This window comes from Mobula birostris, chromosome 23, assembly GCF_030028105.1.
Source record: "Mobula birostris isolate sMobBir1 chromosome 23, sMobBir1.hap1, whole genome shotgun sequence".
NCBI lineage: Eukaryota > Metazoa > Chordata > Chondrichthyes > Myliobatiformes > Myliobatidae > Mobula > Mobula birostris.
In genome coordinates, this window is record NC_092392.1 from 18373413 (window position 1) to 18398980 (window position 25568).

General features: G+C 41.4%; 1 protein-coding gene across 5 annotated transcripts in view; it reads right to left on the reverse strand.

Moving 5' to 3' along the window:
* Positions 1 to 25568, reverse strand: part of LOC140186954 (voltage-dependent calcium channel subunit alpha-2/delta-1) — a 747581-nt gene that overhangs the window by 524524 nt on the left and 197489 nt on the right. The window lies entirely within an intron of this gene.

Below are 25568 nucleotides of genomic sequence, written 5' to 3' on the forward strand. Positions count from 1 at the left end.
GCCAGAACATACATCCTGCCATCAGATAAATTAATCAACACTTTTGTCATGCAGAGAACTACTGAGTCCTTCAATAATTCAGAGGTACACCCTGTGCTTTCTTCCTCCAGTGAATCTTCTGAATTCCTGATCAGACGACACCAGTCAGCACCAGACCAAGGCTGGACTCATCTTTTCAGCAATTGGACAGTTCAAAACAGGGATGGTTAAATATAGTCATTTTCATTTCAGGCGAAGCTACAAGCGTCTCCTCTGAGGAAGCACCTTCAGTGACCAGCACTGCAATAATGTGCTTTGGTGTCCCACTGCTCATTAGAGCCAACATTGGTCAGTCGGATCAAATGAAGGAAAAAATACATTGCAGAATTTCAGCTGTTAACAAAATATTATCAAGACTTCAAAAGGGAATAAGATGAACAGGCTGATCAAATGACATCTAGTCTCATATATTTCCAACCTTGATAGCTCAGAGACAAACAAGCTCCTTTGTTTAACTTTCTGATTAGTGTTTTGCCTTCTATTTTCCCTGCAACATACAGTAGCTCTGCCATTTTTCTTTGCTTTATGCGATGACTTAGTACGATTCAAATGTCACAATTGAATTTTTTAATGTCTTATTCCATTTATCCACACGACTTCTAAGTCATTGCCTTAACTCAGGTTCAATAAGGTGATCAAGCAACCCTGTGTGATCAGACAATACGTGGCCAAGCTTCAGAATCTAATGTTGCTTGGTCGCAGGTGGCGTGATTCGATTGAAAAGACGTTTTCTTTGTCAGGCAGATCAGAGCAGCAGTCTGATTGATTGGCAAGACCCTGCACAAAATAAGCCTTTGCATTTCCAGCTGAAGTTCAGAAATGTTTACATACAACTACAGTTTGAAATTAGCTTTCACATTTTCTCATTAATAATGTAGTTGTTGTTGGGTTGCCACAAATCCATTGTCACTCAACCTCGCAACATTACCGATGAACGAGAAATTGCCAAATTATCCTCTCAATCCCAATTAACGTTTTCCAAAATTTACTAATTTTGTATTCATAGCTGGCAGACCCCTTTAATAAGAAGCAATCTCAGTTTCTCTGAGCAGGTGGATAATCTTTGCCATGCATCCTCATTTATTCTCTTTCTGGATATAAAGTGCAGATGTCTGCGCTCGGAACCATAAGATCCATTAATCTGCTGCTTTTTGTAGAATCTTTACTACATCTCAGTGTTCTGCGTGCAGTCAGTGCATTCAACTCTGATCCGAGCAATTTGCATTTCTACATCAAGAACTTTTATAGGGATCAATCAAACAGAAATCAGATGCTGAGACACATGAGGAAATATTAAGTCAGATGACCCAAAAGTCCAGTCAAAGAGGAAAATTTGAAGGGATGTGTCAAGGAGGAAAGGCAAAGGTAAAAGGCTGGAAACAATAACCCTTTGGGAATCAATGTGGCCAACGGTCAAGCTAATAAATATAGAAAAATAGGGAAAAAGTACAGGCCACTGACTTCTTTGAACCTGCTCTGCCGTTCAATATGTTCAGGGTGGAGCTTGTACCTTACTGCTGAGAAATGTATACATCAGCAAAATAAAATTCATAATTACACAGACACAGAAATTTCTTCTAATGGGGTGGAAAAGCCTTTCCCACCATTGAGACACATCTACAAGGAGCACTGCCACAAGAAAGCAGCATAGAAACATAGAAAACCTACAGCACAATACAGGCCCTTCGGCCCACAAAGCTGTGCCGAACATGTCCTTACTCTAGAGATTACCTAGGGTTACCCATAGCCCTCTATTTTTCTAAGCTCCATGTACCTATCCAGGAGTCTCTTAAAAGACCCAATCATATCCACCTCCACCACCGTTGCCGGCAACCAATGCCATGCACTCACCACTCTCTGCGTAAAAAACTTACCCCTGACATCTCCTCTGTACCTACTTCCAAGCACCTTAAAACTATGCCCTCTCATGCCAGTCATTTCAGCCCTGAGGAAAAAGCCTCTGACTATCCATACAATCAATGCCTCTCATTATCTTGTACATCTCTATCAGATCACCTCTCATCCTCCATTGCTCCAAGGAGAAAAGGTCGAGTTCACTCAACCTATTCTCATAAGGCATGCTCCCCAATCCAGGCAACATCCTTGTAAATCTCCTCTGCACTGTCTCTGTAGTATCTACATCCTTCCTGTAGTGAGGCGGTCAGAACTGAGTATAGTACTCCAAGTGGGGTCTGACCAGGGGCCTATAGAGCTGCAACACTACCTCTCGGCTCCTAAACTCAATCCCATAATTGTTGAAGGCCAATGCACCGTATGCCTTCTTAACCACAGAGTCAACCTGCACAGCAGCTTTGAGTGTTCTATGAACTCAGACCACAAGATCCCACTGATCCTCCACACTGCCAAGAGTCTTACCATTAATACTATATTCTGTCATCATATTTGACCTACCAAAATAAACCACCTCATACTTATCTGTGTTGAACTCCATCTGCCACTTCTCAGCCCAGTTTTGCATCCTATCAATGTCCCCTGTAACCTCTGATAGCCCTCCACACTATTCACAACACCCCCAACCTTTCTGTCATCAGCAAACTGACGAACACATCCCTCCACTTGTACATCCAGGTCACTTATAAAAATCATAAAGAGAAGGGGTCCTAGAACAAATCCCTGAGGTACTCCACTGGTCACCGACCTCCATTCAGAATATGACCCACCTACAACCACTCTTTGCCTTCTGTGGGCAAGCCAGTCCTGGATCCACAAAGCAATGTCCCCTTGGATCCCATGCCTCCTTACTTTCTCAATAAGCCTTGCATGGGGTACCTTATCAAATGCCTTGCTGAAATCCATGTACACTACATCTACTGCTCCACCATCAATGAGTGTAGTCACATACTCAAAAAATTCAATCGGGCTCATAAGGCACGACCTGCCTTTGTCAAAGTCATGCTGACTATTCCTAATCATATTATGCCTCTCCAAATGTTCATAAATCCTGCCTCTCAGGATCTTCTCCAACAACTTACCAACCACTGAAGTAAGACTCACTGGCCTATAGATTCCTGGGCTATCTCTACTCCGTTTCTTGAATAAGGGAACAACATCCGCAACCCTCCAATCATCCGAAACCTCCCCCATCCCCATTGATGATGCAAAGATCATTGCCAGAGGCTCAGCAATCTCCTCCCTCACCTCCCACAGTAGCCTGGGGTACATCTCATCCAGTCCCGGCGACTTATCCATCTTGATACTTTCCAAAAGCTAAAGCACATCCTCTTCTGTAATATCTACATGCTCAAGCTTTTCAATCCACTGTAAGTCATCCCCACAATCGCCAAGATCCTTTTCCATAGTGAATACTGAAGCAAAGTGCCTCGAGGAACATAATCTATCATCAAGGAACCTCAGCATCTAGGCCATGCTCTATTTTCATTGTTGCCAGCAGGAAGTAGTACAGGAGCCTTTGGTCCCATACCACCAGTTTCTGCAACCATTATTACCCTCTACCCATGAGGCTCCTGAACTAGCATGGATAACTTCACTCACTCAATTCCACAACCTATGGACTCACTTTCAAGAACTCTATAACTCATGTTCTCAGTGTCATTTATTTATTCATTTATTCATTCGTTTATTTATTTATTTTCATTTGCCTTTTTGTATTTGCAGAGTTTCTCTTCTTTTGCAAATTGATTGTCAGTCTTTGTGCATCGTGTTCCATTGATCCTATTACACTTTTTTCTTCTACTGTGAATGCCTGCACAAAAATGAATACTTTGATAATAAATTTACTTTGAACTTAAAATCGCAATAGCTTTGAAGTACCATGGATGCTCAGGATCACTTTCTAGTGACAGCGACAAAAAATGGAAATAAATCTAATCCTGCACAGCACAAGGTATTCTTGGAAGGTGGCAATTCAGCCCTATTGTTCAGATAATGAGAAGAACATCACCCTGCAGCCAAGTACGGTGTATCAGACCTATCTGTCTCACTGGCTCAATAAAAATACCCCAGATCAGTTAAGTGGATCTGTTTGGTTCAAACTTTGAAGTTCAAAGTAAGTTTACTATCAAAATGCATATATGTCACCATATGCAAATCTGATATACATTTTCTTGTAAGCATACTCAATAAATCCCATAACAATGATAGAATCGATGAAAGACCACCACGTACAGGACAGATAAGGAGTGTGTAAAAGACACCAAGCTATGCAAATATAAAAAGACAGAAAAAAGATATAATAATAATAATAAATAAGCAATAAATATCGAGAACATGAAATAAAGAGCCCTTGAAAGTGAGTCCATAGGTTGTGGGAACAGATGGAGCGAGTGAAGTTGAGTGAAGTTATCCCCTCTGGTTCAAAAGCCTGATGGTTGAGGAGTAACAATTGTTTCTGAACTTGGGAACGTGGTGGTGTAAGTCCAGAGACTCCTGTAGAGTCCTTGGGACTCCTGTACCTTCTCCTTGATGGCAACAGCAGGAAGAGAGCATGACCTGGGTGGTGGCAGACCCTGATGATGGATGTTGCTTTCCTGTGAAAACATTCTGTGTAAGATGTGCTTAATGGTGGGAAGGGTTTTACTGGGCTGCATCCACTACTTTTTGTGGGACTTTCCATTCAAGGGCATTGGTGCTTCCTACCAGGCAGTGATGCAGCCAGTTAATACACTCTCCACTAACCACCTATAGAACAGTGTCAAAGTTTTAGATGTCATGCCGAATCTTCACAAACCCCTGAGGAAGTAGAGTACTAATTCAAGGTAAGATTTTCAGAACAACCTGCAAATGTAATGCAACCTCATTTGTTACAATTATAACCCAAATCAAGGTACTTCAGCAAGATCACTCTGTACATGAGCTCTAGCTGCTTCATAAGATGTTGGATGAAGGGAACTGAGACAATTAAAAGGTTAAGTGAAGATTTTGACATATTAAGAAGCTTCTACAAAAATCAATATCATAAAAACACTAATCTGAACAGCATGGGTCAAGGAACTGATGTGGTTGTTCTCTTAGACACCTTGATGGCATTGGAAGTTTGAGAGTGGAAACAGATGACTCTGCTGAAGGGGCACCTGCAGTTCCTGCTGACTCATATCTACTCATCACTCCAAGGGGATTCACAGCCCATCACGATGCTGCCAGTCCAAAAGCAACTTCCCTGAAATGAGGAGCAACAGCTTACCCACAAACACGACTGAGCTCTGCCTCGTCAACTGGAACAGGTGCAGCAAAGCATAAATATTTATCACCGCCAGAACATATTACTCAGGTTGTACACAGGATGACACAACAATTCTGAGCAGGTAATTAATACCCTGAAAAGCTTAGGTTAATGGACAGAACAATCGAGAGATTTGGAGCTGGACCAGATGATTCAGAGCCCAATATCTATGTTGCTGAAAATATGTGCATCAATGAACCTAGCTCTGCTTCAGTGCATTTTCATGTGTGCATGTGTATCTCTGTGTACCTGGGTAATTGTGCATGCTCTCCAGTGTGAATTTATGCACACAAGTGTGAGAGTGTAAAGCTCCCTTGTTATTGTTATTTGTGAATTAGAACAACATTTACTGCTGTTTTGCAATGGCTGGGTTATAATAATTGATAATCCATCTGTGTTTTCCTCAGCTGGAATATTTTCAGACAAATTTAATGATTGTTGGTGAAATTCTAAAATACCAATTATCATCACCACTTCTTTCATTCACTTTGCTTCCGATAGGATTGAAATGCTTTGGGAGATACCGAGGAATCAGTGCACGTTGTGTGTAGAAATGGGATATAACAGCACTGTGCACGGACATTGGGGGATTACTTTAGAATCATGCAAGTTAAGTTAGTCTTAAGGCTATGGAGGAGGAGTTGTTTTGGTGGAGGCAAGAAAGGGGTTAAATAAACCAGTGGGAAAGCCCTGGATCTTGCAAAACGGACACTCAGCAGCAGAGATTAAGCATTTTAATGCAAAAATGTGTGAGGAAACGGTAGCAGCCGGAGGAAAACAGTGCGGTTCACAGGGAGGGCATACCAAATCCTTACAGATGGCGCCAGAATTGAACTCCGAATGGCGGAATGCCCTGAGCTGTAATAGCGTCACACTTCCGATCTAAGATGACACTGCTAAGGGCCAGCAACTACTTACTGGCGGTTACCAAAACAAAGAATACAACTAAATACTTTATTAATGACACTTCTTTTTTAAAAAAAATGATGGTAAATGATCATCGCAAACAATGGAGAGGAGCGAGAGGAGCGAGAAGGCGAGGCTGGGTCGAGGGTCAAAGCATGTGGGTGCAAAGCGGAGTCGAGCTGCGGTCGAGGCATATTCAAGGCAAAGTCAGAGTGGAGGAGAGGCAGATTCAAGGCCAGTTCACCTGAACCAAGAACGAGGTTTGATCAATCTAGGCGCCGGGCCGATTTGGGAAGGTTGGGTACAGGCCGAAGTGTGGCAGCAGGGTCTAGGCCCACAGCGTGTCAATGTGACAAGCTCTGGGTCCTGGAACGACCCAATGATTGGGCGACTTAAACACCCAAGAGCGAGGTTTGATCAATCTAGGCGCCGGGCCGATTTGGGAAGGTCGGGTACGGGCCGGATGGATTGAGAAGGCAGGGTGTCAGAACCAGAGGCGAGGTTTGTTCTGGTTCTGCTCGCTGCTCCATGACATTTACTCTGCTCTCCGCAGCACTGAAGTTGAGGTTGTGGCCTGCTCTGGGCTCCACGTCTGAGGACTCACTTTTGTTCCAAATGCTTCCTTTTATTGTTTGTATGCTTTGTTTTCCCTCTCTGCAAAATGAGTGCTTCTCGGTCTTTTTTTTTTATGGATTCTTTTGATTTTTCTTGCTTTGTGAATCTTTGCCTTCAAGGAGGTGGATCTCAAGGTTGTATAATACATTACTTCCTACAAAGCGAAACCCAATGGCATGAATGGCAGCGTTGCTTCATTACCAGATGAACTCAACGCCTTCTATGCACACTTTGAAAGGGAGAATATAACTGCAACTGTGAAGATCCTTGCTGCACCCGGTGACCCTCTGATCTCTGTCTGGCAGGCTGATGTTAGGCTGTCTTTAAAATGGGTGAACCCTCGGATGGCACTGACGGAGTATCTGGTAAGGCTCTGAAAACTTGTGCCAACCAATTGGCGGGAGTATTCAAGGATATTTTCAACCTTTCTCTGCTACAGGCTTCAAACTTGCTTCAAAAAGGCAACAATTATACCAGTGCCTAAGAAGAATAATGTGAGCTGCCTTAATAACTATCGCTCAGCAGCAGTCACATCGACAGTGATGAAATGCTTTGAGAGGTTGGTCATGACAAGACAGAACTCCTGCCTCAGCAAGGACCTGGACACATTGCAATTTGCCTTTCGCCACAATAGGTCAATGGCAGACGTAATCTCAATGGCTCTTCACATGGCCTTAGTCCACCTGGACAATACAAACACCTATGTCAGGATGCTGTTCATCCATTATAGCTCAGCATTTAACACCATCATTCTCACAATCCTGATTGAGAAGTTTCAAAACCTGGGTCTCTGTACCTTCCTCTGGAACTGGATCCTTGACTTCTTAACCGGAAGACCACAATCTGTGCAGATTGGTGATAGTATCTCTTCCTCACTGACGATCAACACTGGTGCACCTCACGGGTGTGTGCTTAGCCCTCTGCTCTACTCTCTCTATACCCATGACTGTGTGGCTAGACATAGCTCAAATGCCATCTATAAATTTGCTGATGATACAACCATTGTTGGTAGAATCTCAGATGAAGACGAGAGGGCGTACAGGAGTGAGATATACCAACTAGTGGAGTGGTGTCGCAGCAACAACCTTACACTCAACGTCAGTAAGAAAAAAAAGAGCTGATTGTGGACTTCAGGAAGGGTAAGACGAAGGAACACATACCAATCCTCATAGAGGGATCTGAAGTGGAGAGAGTGAGCAGTTTCAAGTTCCTGGGTGTCAAGATCTCTAAAAACTTAAGACACTCAACAAATACACTCAAAAACTTCTATAGAGGTACTGTGGAGAGCATTCTGACAGGCTGCATCACTGGCTGGTATGGGGAGGCTACTGCACAGGACCAAAAGAAGCTGCAGAGGGTTGTAAATTTAGTCGGTTCCATCTTGGGTACTGACCTACAAAGTACCCAGGACATGTTTAGGAAGTGGTGTCTCAGAAAGGCGGCGTCCATTATTAAGGACCTCCAGCACCCAGGGCATGCCCTTTTCTCACTGTTACCATCAGGTAGGAGGTACAGAAGCCTGAAGGCACACACTCAGCGATTCAGGAACAGTTTCTTCCCCTCTGCCATCCAATTTCAAAATGGACATTATAGACAATAGGTGCAGGAGTAGGCTATTCAGCCCTTTGAGCCAGCACCACCGTTCACTGTGATCATGGCTGATCATCCACAATCAGTACCCTTTTCCTGCCTTCTCCCCATATCCCTTCACTCCACTATCTTTAAGAGCTCTATCTAACTCTTTCTTGAAAGCATCCAGAGAATTGGCCTCCACTGCCTTCTGAGGCAGAGCATTCCACAGAACCACAACCCTCTGTGTGAAAAAGTTTTTCCTCAACTCCATTCTAAATTGTCTACCCCTTATTCTTAAACTGTGGCCTCTGGTTCTGGACTCCCCCAACATTGGGAACATGTTTCCTGCCTCTAGCATGTCCAATCCTTTAATAATCTCATATATTTCAATCAGATCCCCTCTCATCCTTCTAAATTCCAGTGTATACAACCCCAGTCGCTCCAATCTTTCAACATGTGACAGTCCCGCCATCCCGGGAATTGAACCCATGAACACTACCTCACATTTTTAATATATATTATTTCTGTTTTTGCATGATTTTTAATCTATTCAAAATACAGAATTGATTTTGAATTACTTATCAATTTACTTATTTATTTGTTATTATTTTCTTTTTCTTCTATATTATGTATTGCATTGAACTGCTGCTAAGTTAACAAATTTCACGACACATGCCAGTGATAATAAACCTGATTCTGACATACTTTGATAATAGTTACTTTGAACTTTTTTGAACTTTGAACCACTTTGTTACTGTGATGCCATATATCAAAATGCCTGCTGATGAAGGGTCTCAGCCCGAAACATCGACTGTACTCTTTTCCGTAGATGCTGCCTAGCCTACTGAGTTTCTCCAGCATTTTGTGTGTGTGTTGCTGATGATCGTGCTTTTGAAGTGGGCACGATGGTGTGCACCATGGCCTTACTGCACGAGGCTCAGCGTCTTGTGATTTTCCCCAGTGGAATGGGAACATTCATGCAGGTCACCAGAATAAGTACATTGCAGGAAGGCAGGTATCTCCCACAGTTTGACCTCACGTAAAACTAAATGTAAATGATGAAGTCCTCACTCAAAGTGAATTACACTGTATCCTAGGCCAAGTGCTTTTACTCCAGAATGTTAATGGGATGCCAAGCTTTGTACACAGTACTATAAGGAGGTTCGACTATGATCTTACAAATTTAGAAGATATTCAGCTAGTCAGGCAGCATATATGATAAGAGAAAGGCCATTCAGAGCATGTTCTATAGATGCCTCCTGACCTACAGCAATTTTTTTTCTGCTTTTTTTTAATTTTCGTCTCACAAATATCAGTAGATTACAGTGAAAGCCACATGGAATATCATTATTCCAGCTCTGAGACTGAAACCTTCAGTACTCTCGTATTATGTAGAAATAGCAAAAGGTCATTCAAAACGTGAGAGTTTTAATTTGCAGCGAACTATCATCTAAAATCATTTCCACCACCCACCACTATGATTCATCAACAGGTCTTTTAAAGGTTTTTTTTAAATTTCTTGCATTTTGAGGAATAATTAATTTGGACCAGGCAACTTGACGACGGACCTTCCACCTCACCAAGGGATTAAGTCAGCCTAGAGCAGCAAAGTGCATCCTTTCCCTGAGCTTCAACTAACATAGTATTCCAAGTTTTATGTCATGCTGTTGGATTTAACATTATATGAACTTTTCAGACAAATGTTATTCCAAAAAGTACAAGGCATATTTAACCTGAACTACTCCATAAAAGGTGACAAAAACAGAGGATTTTTTTTTCAAAATGTTTCTTGTAAATTAGTGAAAATTATAATTTATCCATCATGTATAAGCTATGCATGCTCTTTCTTTTAATTAATTCCCTCTGCTCTTCTCCAAGTACAAACCTGATAGATTTACACAGTTTCAACACATCAGATAAATGTCAAGCCTGTTTCATGTTATTAAGGCTGCCAGGCTTCCTCATTTAAATGTCTCATTGCAAAAATTGAGCCACTATAGGCTTCTCTCACAAAAGATCATTAACCTCTTCACTAACCTAAACTATAATAAGAAAGAATTTCCAGACTTTTCTGGTATATCCATAGAATTATTAAGCCACTCTTCAGTGAATTCAGTGTGTGAATCCTTGAGCTGTGTTGACCTGATAAGGTGTTATACTTCTCGATATAAAGTCTGACTCTGGTTCATCTGAATCTTGCAAAACAGTAGTGTCTACCCATTGAAAAGGAACTATATTTCATCAACGACAACCTACTATGGTGCATTCTGGAGTCACTGAAACACAATGCATTAAGACTTTTTGCAAGACCATTTATATGTTAATTTTTATGATTAACTCTACAACAATTAGTTAGTTATCTTCTCTGACTTTGTTGTAGTCTACCAGGATGCCACAAAGTCCAGTTATTCCTCAACCCAACATACATCAGCAATCAGACATGTCTTCTATGGAAGTGCTCGCAGCCTGCAGTCGGCAAGCAGCATGGCACTGGATTGAACAGAACTGGGCTGAAACTGAAGATTTCTGAACTGTTTCGTTGACCTTGTGGCTTGATGCTTTATATTTATGCTCTTGCTTTGCCGTTTGCACTTAATTTTTTTGCGTGTTGGGAGGTTTGATGTTATTTCTTGTTTTATGGCTGGCTGTGGGAAGACAAATCTCAGGGTTGTACCCTACATACATACTTTGAAAATAAATGTACTTTGAATCTCTTCTCCGTGGATTGTCACCTTGTCTTGGTGGAGAAGCTTGTGTGGTCCTGTGATCCCGAGAGTGATGCCGTCTGGAGCCATGATTCTGGTAGGGTCACCCATGGCAGTAAAGTCGAGGGTGAGGTCCCGGACAAAGAACAATCTAACCAAGACGTCAACGGTGGAACAGGTGGACGGCTACTTCGAACTCAACAGCTGTGAAGACGGATGAAGGCTGCAACAAATCCATCAGCTCCAGTCGTCGAGGTTTCCATGCCATTGGAATCAGTTGGTTGATTTGTGAAGTATCGTGTGCTTCTTGGAGTGCAACATCAAGTACACGTTAAACAAATACACGCACAGGTGTCTTCGCTCTGTGGGCCACTTCTTCAGAATGAAGACCATCATCCTCGATCTCGAGGGATAGCCACGATGATGACGATTTTGAATCTTTGAATAGCTGTATCATTGTACAAGTCAATGTCAGTATCCATTAGACCATTCAGACTGATTAATGGCTAGTTTTATTCGACTTCAGTTCTGCTTGTCTCTCAATAATGAAAGCTGCCATGACACAGACACCATGTTGCTGATTTATGAAGGTACTTGGGCTGAGTGATTAATAAGTACCTTTCTGGTGTTGTAAAATTATTTCCCAAAAATCCAATACAGTAACCAAAAATTATCATTAAAAATTACATTACATCAACTCTTGCTACCTCAAAATACTTAACTTGCAAAAAAGCACAAGTATTAGCCTCTTTGATTTCAATGTATTTTGGGGCAGAATGGCCAGAAGATGAACAAGAAGTTGTCCTTCCCTTCAGTTAGGCACTGGAATCATGACCCAATCCACAAAGAGCGCATTTCTTGAAATGAATGGAGAAATAGGAACAGACAGCCAATCATGCAAAGTAGCCATTGTCCATTAAAACATCAAACTTGCATGAAAGAATAAATTAGGACAGATAAAATAATATTTGAGCTCCCATCTAAAAATATTTACACTAAAATGAAAGTAATGTGCTATCTTTATTTAATGCTTGAACTGCTGTAAATATTTTGTGTACTTTGATAATAGAAGTTTAAAACAGGATAACTTTGGTTTATGTTTTCTCCCAGATGGTTCAATTGTTGCTGTGTGCTAATTCCAAGACCATAATGTTAACAGAGGGCTTTCACTTCGGTTTTCAGTGCTAGGTTGTGTCTTGTGAATAAGTGAATTCAAAATAATTCCACTTCCCACAGCCAAAGAAAGCAGAAACATAGCTGACAAACAAGAGAGAATCTGCATATGCCGGAAATCCGAGTAACACACACAAAATGCTGGAGGAACTCAGCAGGCCAGGCAGCATCTACGGAAAAGAGTATATTCAACGTTTCAGGCTGAGACCCTTCGGCAGAACTCTTTCTGCTGAAGGGTCTCAGCCCGAAACGTCGACTGTACGTTTTTCCATAGATGTTGCCTGGCCTGCTGAGTTCCTCCGGCATTTTGTGAGAAACACAGTAGAGCAATGTTGGTGACAACCTGCAGCCATATATGTATCAAGCTTGTTGACATAGGTATGTTTATATAGGATGATAACAAGTACATGTCTAAAATTTAAAAAGTGAGATATGTGGCTACATTAAACATATCCAACAGCAAATCTATCTCTTAGTCAGCTGACAAATATGGCCTTGATTGGATATCCCACTCTCCCATCTTCTCCTTGACAAACAGGAGTATGAAAAAACAAAACCAATCCTGGCACAGAGTGTAAACTATACGTGAAAGATCCTTGGGGTAAATCTCGGAAAAGTATAAAAATCGTAACATTATACAGATCAAAAAATAATATTACGTCTGAAAGCATGTGCAATGCTTTAAAACTTAAGGATCTAAAGCCCATGCAAATATCTCTCAGAAGAACATTATTCTCACAGTTCATGTGACAGAGCTTTGGGAGATGCTCTTCAATATCATTTAGTTCAATTTCAAGATTATTGTCATTCAACTGTATTTATACTGCCAACTGAAACAACATTCCTCCAGACCAAGGTGCATACACAGTACCTATAACTCACACACAACACAAAGTAATATTACCACAAATAAATTAACAAATAACAAGGCATATTCCAGAAGACTGACATTTAGCATATGCTGCATTTACGAGATGTTCAAAAGTAAACAGCATAATGCTACTGGCGTTTCGTATGCAATGAGATGTGGGTGGTAGCAGGGAGTTCAGTAGTCACACAGCCTAGGGGTAAAAGCTGTTTTGCATCCTAACGCTCTTGTGATAATGTTACAGTACTCCTGCCTGACGGCAGAGGGTAAAAGAGATTGTGGGATGGGTGGAAAGGATCCTTGACAATGCTAAGGGCCCTGCACATGCAGCGTTCCTGACAAATATCTCAGATGGGTGGAAGAGTGACCTCGGTGGTCCACTCAGCTGCCTTTGCAAACCTTTGCAGCGTCTTGCGATTGGATCCCGTACCATGCAGCTAGTCAGGACACCCCCAATGGTGCTCCTGCAAAAATAGGTTAGAATGATAGGGGCAGCCTCGCTCGCCTCAACCTCCTCAGGCAGTGGAGATGCTGTTGTGCTCCCTTAACCAAAAAGGTGGTGCTGAGGGACCAGATGAGCGTGTCCATTGTGGGCACTCCAAGAAAACTAGTGCGACTAACCGTCTCCATGGATGAGCCATTTACGTGCAGAGGAGTCTGTGACCCACCTCTTTGCACACTGCCAGTTCGCAAAGAGGGTGTGGAGGAGGATGGACGGGCTAGTGTCACATTTTATCCCCAGCAGCTGCGTAACAGAGGACTCTCTGATCTACGGGCTGTTCCCAGGGACGCACACGGAGACCAACATCCGGTGCTGCTGGCAGATCATCAACTCGGTGAAAGGCGCTCTTTGGTCGGCCCGAAACTTGATGATCTACCAGCACATGGAGATGTCCGTGGGAGAATGCTGCCGACTGGCACATTCTCGGCTGCAGGAGTACGTGCTGAGGGACGCACTGAAACTCGGTGCAGCCACCGCAAGGGCCCGGTGGGGAAGGACCACAGTATAGGTTTCTCCACCCGTGGGAGTGGGAGGGGTCGGTGGGCGGGGAGTATACCCCTCAACAATGAGATGGTAAGCTGAACTACTGGAGCGCCACGTGGGTGGCTATAAATATGGATATGTACTGACTATAATGGAAACGTATGTAAAGGATGAAAAGTTATTGAATGGTTTATTGTATATATTGATTTTTGAATAAAGTATATTTTGAAATAAAAAAAATTTACGTGCAGTGAGCATGCACCATCAAAAAGTCCGCAATCATCTCTTTAGTCTTGTCCATGTTGAGACTCAAGGAGCTGTGCTCGCACCACTTATTTTATATTAATCCACATGGCTAATAACTTTACAAGAAAAAATCCTTTAAAGCCACACCATGTTAATTGCTGGAGGTCAATTTCCCATTTAAAGCAAGCCTAAATCTAAAATAATCTTAACCCCTATTATTTATTAATCCTTCAGTAATTTGTCAGGCCGGGCTTGCTACAGAGATGTTCCTGATTTTAATGGCTGCAGCAATGTTATAAAACCAGCAACAACATTTACATTTTAATCTGTTTCTGGAAGTAATTTGCAAGAGAAAAAAAAACTCAGAGGAATTTACCTAAGAAGAGATTCAAAGTTTGTCACAAATAGAGAAGCTGCAATGCCAGTGAAGCATAGATTAACCGGAGCCATGCTAACTCATTACTGTCATTAAATATTGTATTACTTATTGAATTATAGAATATTAAATTGCCAATGTATAGCTCAGAACTATTGAAGCAAAACTACTGACATTTTCTCAGTATTCTCTATTGTAAAGTGTTTATATCACTCTGCATGAATCACATCCAGTCAAATTTCTTTCATATGTCAATGTCCTTTTAAAAGATTAAAGCACCAAAATACATCTTAGTTACTTCTTTTTAAATATTTAGAAGTCATTAGAATATCTGAACTGCCAGACAGAATTAAACCACGTGGCTCTCTATATTACCGCACTTTCATGCGGGCCACTAGCTTGATCCCAAGTAAATTAGCAAAATTCTACAAACAGAATTTTGATTCCACTTTGTTTTTGATAAAGGTGGATTCTCTCCCATAATTACCAGACTATCTGGCTTTCTGATACATTACAAAAAAACATCAAAATAATGTTTGATAATTTTGCATCTGTGAAACTTGGCTTAGGTACAGTCAGAAACCGCTTTCCCTCATTTGATGAATATTCTCTTCTCATTTTTGTTCTATTTCTCAGCTGCTATCTATGTAATCAGACAGAAGAAAGTTCGAGAAGTAGCCCTTTCAGCCTTTCTTCCTCAGAATAAAATGTGGAAGAGTGGAATGTATAAGAGACATTATTATCATTCTGATATTAATTGGGTTATGGAAAGTAACAAGAGTATTTGCAGTGAACTTTAATATGACCACACAAAAATCACTGCTGTTGCATGTGTACTGTAAATGACAACACTGATTTCAAACCTCCTCCAACAACCTCTTCTCAACAACCCCCAATAAACTGGTTCTTACCATTTCCATCTTTGCTCCTTTACTTAGAGAAAGATCATTTAATACCAGTCTTTGAATTTGCGTTACATTTTAATTATTATTGCTGCTTGTTTCAGTGGTCCTTTAGCAGCCTTTTGGGACCTTCCTTAAGCCACAATAATTAAAGAAAAATAACTTGTAATGATCTTCCACAAAGTCCTGAATGAGGCAATGCAGTAAAAGGTATGAGCTAATTTTCAGAGGGCAAGCACTTGCATGTAGTTCTTAGCTATTGTGACTTAATGTTCCATTGTGGAGACTAGGGTCAAATTTTACTTGATCTAGTCCACGTTAACACTGACTTGAGAGGCAAAACAGTGCTGCCAATAGCAAGACAACCATCTTTGTTGTTGACTTGAGGGGTTAAGGATGGACTTACTTAGAACTAATGTCAGAGAAAGCCCTGCCCACAGTTTTTATTAACGCCAGCCAAGTCATGTCTGTCAAATTTGGAAAGGACTGACACTCAAAGACATTCAAAATCCAATATAAGTCCATAGAAAGAAAGAAAATTAAATCACTTAAAAACATTTAATCAGGAAAATATATTCACTCAAACACAATTGATTCACAAAAATATAAGTGACTTTATATTAACTCTGGTCTTCTGAAACTCTTCCTCCACTTTGAAATTTACGTGCTCGTCTTCCCTGCAGCAGGTCTAACCTGCCACAGGCTCAAGAGACAGATTCCGCTCCCTCTATATCTATAACTGCTGTTAACTGCAGCACCATCTCACTGTTTTTTTCTAAGGAGTCCAGCATTGGAATATTGTGGAAGAATGATTGTGGTTTCTTCACTAGCAATTTCTCCAGCAATTTCAAGACTCCCAAGCTTAAATGGGAATTCAGAAGTTGATCACACTTGCTCTGAAACACGTCTCTATTCAACTGCTATCACTTTCTAGCCAGTTGCAGCCCCAGCCGATGCCACCTGATCACCTGACACCACCCAATCAGCTCACACCAGCTAAATAAGCAGGTTGTGCTAAGCAGTCACTTGCAAACCTCCCCACTACATGCAGCTTAATACAGTATTATGTATGAAATTTCATGTCTTTTCTCATTGCAGGTTGCAGAATTTCTATGGAAACATGAATGAGGGGAAGATATATGGTTTGATTTATAGCTGTTCATACACCTTCAGAAAGTTTCAAAAGCTTTCAGAATACTGAAATACTTTCTGAAGCATTATCTCTGTTGTAACACAAGAAATACAACAGCCAAATGAGAGGTCATCGTTTTTAGGACAGGCATTATGAAGAATTCAGAAGACGCATCTTTACCCAGGAAATGGAGAACGTGGAACCTGTTACCACAGGGCACAGTTGAGATAAAACACATGAGCAAGAAAAGCTACGTCAGATAGAAAACCGATTTGCTTGGCAGCAAAACTGGACGAGAAAATTGAGTCAGATGGTGCCTAATCTGGTTTGCAGCTCGAGTTCACATCCCACCCCACTCCCACACTACCTGCAGCTATGTACATCCAAACCAATTTGCAGGTTCATTAATAGAAAGCCAGGGCAATTCAACACTGGCAGCTGGGCCACAGGTGACAAAACCTGGAGATCCTGGCTCCTGACCACCATCACAGTTCACTGGCCTCAAAGGCGGTTTCAACTGTTTCCCTCATTGTTCTTTCTTTTCAAATCTTTTTATTACTATTATCCAAAATTAACAAGAGTACATCGAAGTAAGCAACACTTACAATGTCTCAAGGAAAAAAAAACATTATTTTAAAGATTGAAAAAATTTTGGTGACCAAAAAAAAGAGAAAAAAAATCCTACTAAGCAAGAAAAAGTGAGAAAAAAAACACCCATTAGGTGTTCAACCCCGGAGCCATGCATCACAAAAAAAGCTTCTAAAGATAAACATCAAACCGCCAGCAAGAAAAAAAAATGTACCAAAAATTTACAATTAGATCATGGAAGAAATCTATCAATTAACTCAAATGATAATAATGAGTAAATGAACCCCATCTTTTCTCAACATCAAACATAGGTTCAAAGGTTCAACTTCTAATTTTCTCCAACTAAGACACAGCATCGTTTGATTCCCTCATTGTTGAAGCATTTTAAAAAGTTTAAAATGTTAAAAAATATATATTTTAAAGACATTTTTCTGGTATAAATCAAAATATTAATTAAAATAGTGAAAACAAAGCATGGAATTCACTCACTTTCTTTTTACACACAGATCATCCAAATAAATGGGACCCTATAAGATACGTTAGCCACAGCTGAGAAACACACTCTATGTGTATCTGGCTCACTCTTGCTGTGGATGATCCTGAACCATCCTGGAATCATTCCCACTGAGGCATGGGCACAAAAATCAGGAATTAACTGAATTGAAATCCATTCCACAACAAGCCAGAAATTGCCCGCGGAACCATCAGCTGGCCATCAGCAAAATACTGCTGACTACACTGGTAAATTGGTTTACTATTGTCACATGTACCAAGGTACAGTGAAATACTGCCTTGCATATTTGTACAGATCAATGCATTACAAGATTTAAACTTAAAAAGCTATATACAAAAAGTTGCTCCATATTATATCTATAACAGATATTCCAAAATACTGTGAATTACTTTACATACAATACTGTGCAAAAGTCTCAGGTGTATATATATATATATATATATATATATATATGTGTATGTGTGTGTGTGTGTGTGTGTGTGTGTGTGTGTGTGTGTGTGTGTGTGAGTGTGTGTGAGTGTGTGTCTGCGCGCACGCGCAAAAGTCTCAGAGAGAGAGATATATATATGAGAGAGAGAGAGAGAGAGAGAGAGAGACAGAGACAGACAGACAGACAGAGGGGGAGGGGGAGACGGAGACGGAAACGGAGACGGGGAGACGGAGGGGGAGGGGGAGGGGGAGAGGGCGCGCGCTATGGTGCCTAAGACTTTTGCACAGTGCTGTGTTTGCCAATGTGGAGTGGAGAGTGAGTTTGTAAATCTGACAGAAGGAAAGGATGTTGGGAATGGTGAGGGTGGAGCGCTGCGGGAGGGGTGTGGGACAGGTGGCAGAGAAGGATTGCCAGGGGCAAGATCATTTGACTCCAAACAATTGGTTTATTGATCATAACAGAATGTCCTTCCGGTGCTTCCCACTCCCTCCCCCCACTCTTCCTCTTTTCACAACCATAATTGCCCCTCTCCCTGCCCCCTTCCCACTCTCCATCCACAATAGACTCATAACACAATCTGGTTTATCATCACTCACATGTATTATGAAATTAGTTTTTTTTGTGGCAGCAGTACAGTGCAATACACAAAATTATGTATACCTAAGATTTGTGCACAGTACTCTATAAACACCTTTTAAAATTTTTAGTTAATTTATAATAATTTCAGGTGATAGTTATATAGCTAATTAATCATTTAATTGAAGTTATTCAGCACAAGTGCCAAGGCAATACAGTATACATTTCTCTGACCATTAAGATTCAAAAGTTAAATTAACTATCTCTTTCGGCGCACATTTCGCGAAAAGCACCAAATCATTCCAACCTGTCTGATTATCAGAATGAGGTCTGGGCCATGCTGACAGGCAAAGCTGCCAGATTGATTACAGAAGTTTAGGAAACTCAAACTTCAATAATGTTTCTGTCTACTTACCACCCACACACCCGGAACGTTTTGAAAGTCTAATGCAGTTTTTGGCCAATTTTGCCTACAGTTTAATATACCTTGGTAATGAAATATTTAACTGAATTAAATCTTCTAATGAGCATTTGCAACAATATTACCTTGAGGAAAAAGATCACAGTCAGGATTGTACTTCCGCTGCACAGATGAGCCTATCTCGATTGGAATGCCTTTATGGTGAAATGGCGGCAGTTGTGTGCGGAACCACCAGCATTTTCCTTCAGAACTCCCTACGAACTGTGCATTTCTGAGGATGCGCACTCAGACTCCTCATTCCCAAACTTGCTGGAGATGTTTGCCAGTGGCTTTGGAAATGGTTCCAACAATTAACTTCGCATGATTTATTCTATTCATTTATTGAGATACAGTGCAGAACAGACTCTTCCAGCCCTTTGAAATGCACCGCCCAGCACCCCCCGATTTAACACAAGCCTAATCACGGTACAACTTACAATGACCAATTGACCTACTAACCGGTACATTTTAGGACTGTGGGAGGAGACCAGAGTGCCTGAAAGAAACCCATGCAGTCATGAGGAGAATGAACAAACGCCTTGCAGACAGCAGCAGGAAATGAAAATGGGTTGCTGGCACTGTGAAGCGTTGTGCTAACCACTACACTACAGGACACAAGAGACTTTCAGATGCTGGAATATTGAACAACACACAAGGCTGGAGGAACTCAGCAGGTTAGGCAACATCTATAGAGGCACACGCACAAAACGGTGGAGGAACCCAGCAGAGCAGGCAGCATCTATGGAAGAGAGTAAAAAGTCACTGTTTCAGGCCAAGACTCTTGATCAAGACCCTTCACCTGCAGTTTGTGATCTACAGAGGGAAATGGGCATTCCATTTCCTTCCACAGAGGCAGCCTGACCCATTCAGTTGCTCCAGGAGGCATACAAATAGGGTACAACTTCACTGGAGAATCCATGAAAGAACTGGACCAAGGAAGCTCGCCAGTGTTTGAAATGGAGAAGAACAAGAAATTAAGTAATTTTAAGTTTGTCCTAAATTGCTTCAGTTTGTTTTTATTGGGTAATTTTAATAACTGGATAGTCCTGTAAGTTCTTTTTCCTAATAATTATCTACCTCCTTTTCAAAAGCTGCAATCAAACCTGTATCACTTGCATCCCATGGCAGTACGTCCCAGAGTGGGAAAAAAAATTCCCTTCCATTTTCCCTTGCAGCTGATTCCAGATAATTGGGCCTTCAGTTTATAGGGACCGGCACTTATTGAGACAACCCTTAAACAACAAGTACAAATTAAGAAAATAGCCCAGATTGCCTTTGTTTATTTGGGACACTGTGCCACTTAATTGGGACAGGGGACTTGTTGAACAGGTTCTAACTAGTGTCAATTGTGTGGACTCGTGTGGCCATTAGATACTACACCGTGCTTAAGTGAACAGTTTTTAAATAGCATCACTGAGTGTGTTTGTGTTCAAAAAACTGCGATTTTGTCATCGCTAGTTGGCAAGAAATAAACAGTAAGACAACTCTGAACTGTTTTGCTGACTGCGGTTTCAAGCATTCAGGCTTGGAGATGCCAGAAATAGCCGGGAGTGAAAATAAAACGATCTTCAACAAGTTAGAAGTACGAAGAATTTGAAGATATAAACAATCATCTTGAACATCAAATGAAAATGAAGATTTGGAGGATGCAATCATCAATAACATTGTATGTAGGCAGTCTGTTGTTTACACTAGGTGCCTGGCTGATTTCATTCATTGCATACAGTGGATGAATTCCTCTGTTGATAACTATTAGGAACTAATACACAGTTTTATAGCACTGTAGTATTATAGATAATCTTCTAATTTGTTCTGTATTTCATTTAAATAAATAATTTGTTATTCATTTAGCCTTTTTGTATATTGTTTAAACTATTTCCATGAAACGTCAGCTAATTGGGGCAGCCGCTTAATTGGGCCAAAATGTTCTTGTCGCGATGTGTCCCAATTAAGCAGAATCCTCAAGAGTTACACATTAAAGTAATTCATATAAAGCTTGAATGCAAGAGAGCAAGTTGTAAAATAAAAGTATCAACGTGTTCAGAACATTAGCACCTGCACTGATGGACATTGAAGCTAATTTGAACACTAATTGTATTTATATTGCCACCATTATTTACGGTAGTCATATTGCACTTCTACTGAGCTGTCAGCAGCAAGTGTTCAATATTTTCAACATGCAAACCCTGGAGGTGGAAAATTCCCTTTGGCTGCTTCGACTAAATATAATGTTCTGAAAGGAATCATTTTTTAAGTTCAGTTCAGCCAATTGAAGACCGAGATGTAGTCTTCAATTACCAATCTGTTCTGGAAGATGCGTTGATGCTGGAAGAGGAAGATGGATTAGATCTATTTAAACACAGGATAAGGGCTACAATTGCTTTTGCATAGCGAGTACTTTTTTTAAACAAAAATTAAATTAAACCTAAAATCCACTTAAGTCACTAAGTATCCAAATATTGGTCTGGATATTCCCCTTATATCATAGGTGTACTCACAAGAGGCACCCAAACAGCATATAAAGCAGCTTTCAGCATCATTATCAAAATTCATTTTGGTGGTCTGAGGACCTGAATGAAAAGTCAAGGCCAAGGTAATTAGCAGGAACTATCATCCTCACCTAATAGCCCCTATCCAATTTAGTATTCATGGCCTACCTATATCGACGATTTGGTAACAGGACCAAATGCAACAACCCATGCCTTCTGAGGACACAAAACTAAGTTGAAATACAGGCAGCGATGAGGATGCACAAGAGCATTAGGGGGATATAGACAGGGTGTGAGTGGGAAACAAAGGCAGCCAGAGTTCAGTGTAGGGGAAAAAAAAATCAGTAGTTATTTAGATTGGTAGAATAAAGCAAATGCTAAGTTTATTTTAAATGGTGAGATATTGAGAAATTTTGACAATCATTGGGATCTAGCTGTCTTTATACACAAGTCACTAAAAGCTAACTTATAGATACAGGAGACCATTAAGACAAAAGATATATTGCCCTTAATTGCAAGGGGATTTGAGTAGAAAAGTACGGATGTCTTTTCTGAAGTACGTACTTTATCCAATTTTCACCTCTTTGCCCAGAGAAAAATGTTGTAAAAGTGAAGTCTCACCCGGCTAGTTCCAGTGACAACAGGTCTGTTACATGAGGAGAAGTACAGTAGACTTATGTTTTGTAGAGTTTGGAAAAATGCGAAGTAACCTCATTGAGACAAACCAAATACACATTGAGCATGACAGGGTGGTTGAAGACAGGATGTTGCCCTGAGGAATCTACAAGGGATTACAGTCACAAAGTAAAGGATGAGACAGTTAGTTCTCAAATAAACAGAAATTTCTCCATTTACAAGATGATAAATCTTTGGAAACCACTGTCTCATGGGGCTGTGAAGTCTCAGGCATTGATTATTTTCAAAATATAAATTAATATTGGACCTGTGTTCCATTGGGAGCCGCACTGTGACTTCTGCTGTTTGTAATATATGTAAGAGAACGAATATAAAGGGACAGCAACACACACAAAAAATGCTGGTGAACGCAGCAGGCCAGGCAGCGTCTATAGGAAGAGGTACAGTCGACGTTTCAGGCCGAGACCCTTCGTCAGGACTAACTGAAGGAAGAGTGAGTAAGAGATTTGAAAGTGAGGGGGGAGGGGGAGATCCGAAATGACAGGAGAAGACAGGAGGGGGAGGGATGGAGCCAAGACCTGGAAAGTTGATTGGCAAAAGGGATACGAGGCTAGCGAAGGGAGAGGATCATGGGATGGGAGGCCTAGGGAGAAAGAAAGGGGGAGGGGGGAAATCCCAGAGGATGGGCAAGGGGTATAGTGAGAGGGACAGAGGGAGGAAGAGAGAAAAAAAGGGGAAAGAATGGGGGGGGGGAAATAATTAACTAATTAATAGATAAGGGATGGGGTACAAAGGGGAGCTGGGGCATTAACAGAAGTTGGAGAAGTCAATGTTCATGCCATCAGGTTGGAGGCTACCCAGACGGAATATAAGGTGTTGTTCCTCCAACCTGAGTGTGGCTTCATCTTGACAGTAGAGGAGGCCGTGGATAGACATATCAGAATGGGAATGGGACATGGAATTAAAATGTGTGGCCACTGGGAGACACACACAGTTATGGAAGGATCCTTAACAGTTTTGACTACCTATAAAATGATTGAAACATAAGATTATTGAGGGATTGGACACGCTGGAGGCAGGAAGCATGTTCCCGCTGATGGGTGAGTCCAGAACCAGGGGCCACAGAGAATAAGGGGTAGGCCATTTAGAATGGAGTTGAGGAAAAACTTTTTCACCCAGAGAGTGGTGGTTCTGTGGAATGCTCTGCCCCAGAAGCCAGTGGAGGCCAAGTCTCTGGATGCATTCAAGAAAGAGGTGGATAGAGCTCTTAAAGATAGTGGAATCAAAGGTTATGGGGATAAGGCAGGAACTGGATACCGATTGTGGGTGATCAGCCATGATGACAGTGAATGGCGGTGCTGGCTCGAAGGGCTGAATAGCCTACTCCTGCACCTATTGTCTATAAGAGGGATCTTAGGGTCCAAGTCTATAGCCCCTGAAAGTGGCCAAGCAAGTTGATAGGCCTTTATTAGTCAAGACAGAATTCAAGAGTTGGGAAGTCATGCACTAGCTTTATAGGACTCTAGTTGGACTCAATCTGCAGTATTGTATATGATTCTGGGATCATGACAAGGCTCAACAGAGGGCGCAGAAGAGATTTACCAGGATGCTGACCGGATTCGAGGGCATGTGCAGTGGGGCGAGGTTGGACAGACTTGGGTTGCTTTCTCTGGAGTGCTGGAGGCCAAGGGGACAGACGCATGATAGAAGTGTAAAATATTATGAGAGGCATGGATAGAGCAGACAGTGGAATCTTTTTGCCGGGGTTGAAATGTCTAATACAAGAGGGCATGCATGTAAGGGGAGAAGGGGAAAGTTCAAAGGAAATATGCAGGGCAAGTTTTTATTTCACACAAAGTGTGGTGGATGCCAGGAATGCAATAGGGGTATTTAAGAGGCTTTCAAACAGGAACATGAAAAGGCAGAGAATGGAAGGATATAGATCATGTGCAGGCAAAAGGAATTGGGGGTCATGAGATTAATTAGTCTGCTCCAGATCAAAGGGCCATTTCCTGGGCTGCACTCCACTCTTACCAGACTTCTGGATATTATTCTGGGAATTAAATATTTTGGGAATTAGGGAATATGTGAATAGGATGGTGTGACGAAAAACCAAGTTATCAAAAGATTGATGCAAATGAGAGAGATAAGTGAGACAATGGAGAAACATTCCAAATGTTAATAAGAGAGGAGAAGAGAGACTAACGAAAAGAGACACAGTTCCGAGTATTGACAGACCGGTTGCTTTGAACCTGAACTGTTTGAAGTTTGATGGACAGGCGATACCCCAGCAGAGGGATAAAAGGAACAGGTTCGCTAAGGCAAGACAGACACCACGAGATCACGAGATAACGAGACCCTGGAAGTGCAGTGTGCCCCCACAAGTTGGTGGGAGTTTTGGAGGTCTGATCGCGGGAACCGACCATAGACGCACAGGGTGAAAAGGTACGATTGGCGGGAACCTGGTGCGTGTGTCCGCCCTTGCCTGGGTGCCAGGTTCACCGTGGAAGAACGATCGTATCCAGAACGGAGGGGTCACAGTCAGTGACCTCAGAAGACATTAAAAAGGGCTCATCCAAAGCTAACTGTGGAGAACATCAAGGTCTGTCTGAATTCGATTTGCATATCATCCTTCTCTCTCTCTCTCCAACGGCACAACAGGGATTACTGCGAACTGTACTAAGCTGAACTGAACTCTGCGTCACTTGAGACTGATCATTTTACCCCTAGACTGCGATAGAGCTTGATTGATTCCTATTATCCTAGTTCTGTGTACGTGTGTGTTTTATCATTGCTAACCTGTTGCATTTATATCCTTACGATTAGAGTACTGTGTTACTTATTTCTTTAATAAAACTTACTTAGTTCCAGTAATCCAGACTCCAACTAAGTGGTCCATTTCTGCTGGTTTGGCAACCCAGTGACGGGGTACGTAACAGATGGTCATGTAGATCAGCCACGATCTTGATCAATGGCAGAGAAGGCACAGTGGGTTATTGGGCTGAAAAGCCAACTCCTATTTCTTATGTTTTCCTGTTCTTTTGGTAACACTGAATAATTTCTAGACCTATTATATACCTTTGTTAGCTACTGAAAATTCCAGATCACATCAAAACAAATAAAATAAAATAAAAATAATAAAGCTTAGTGATATTG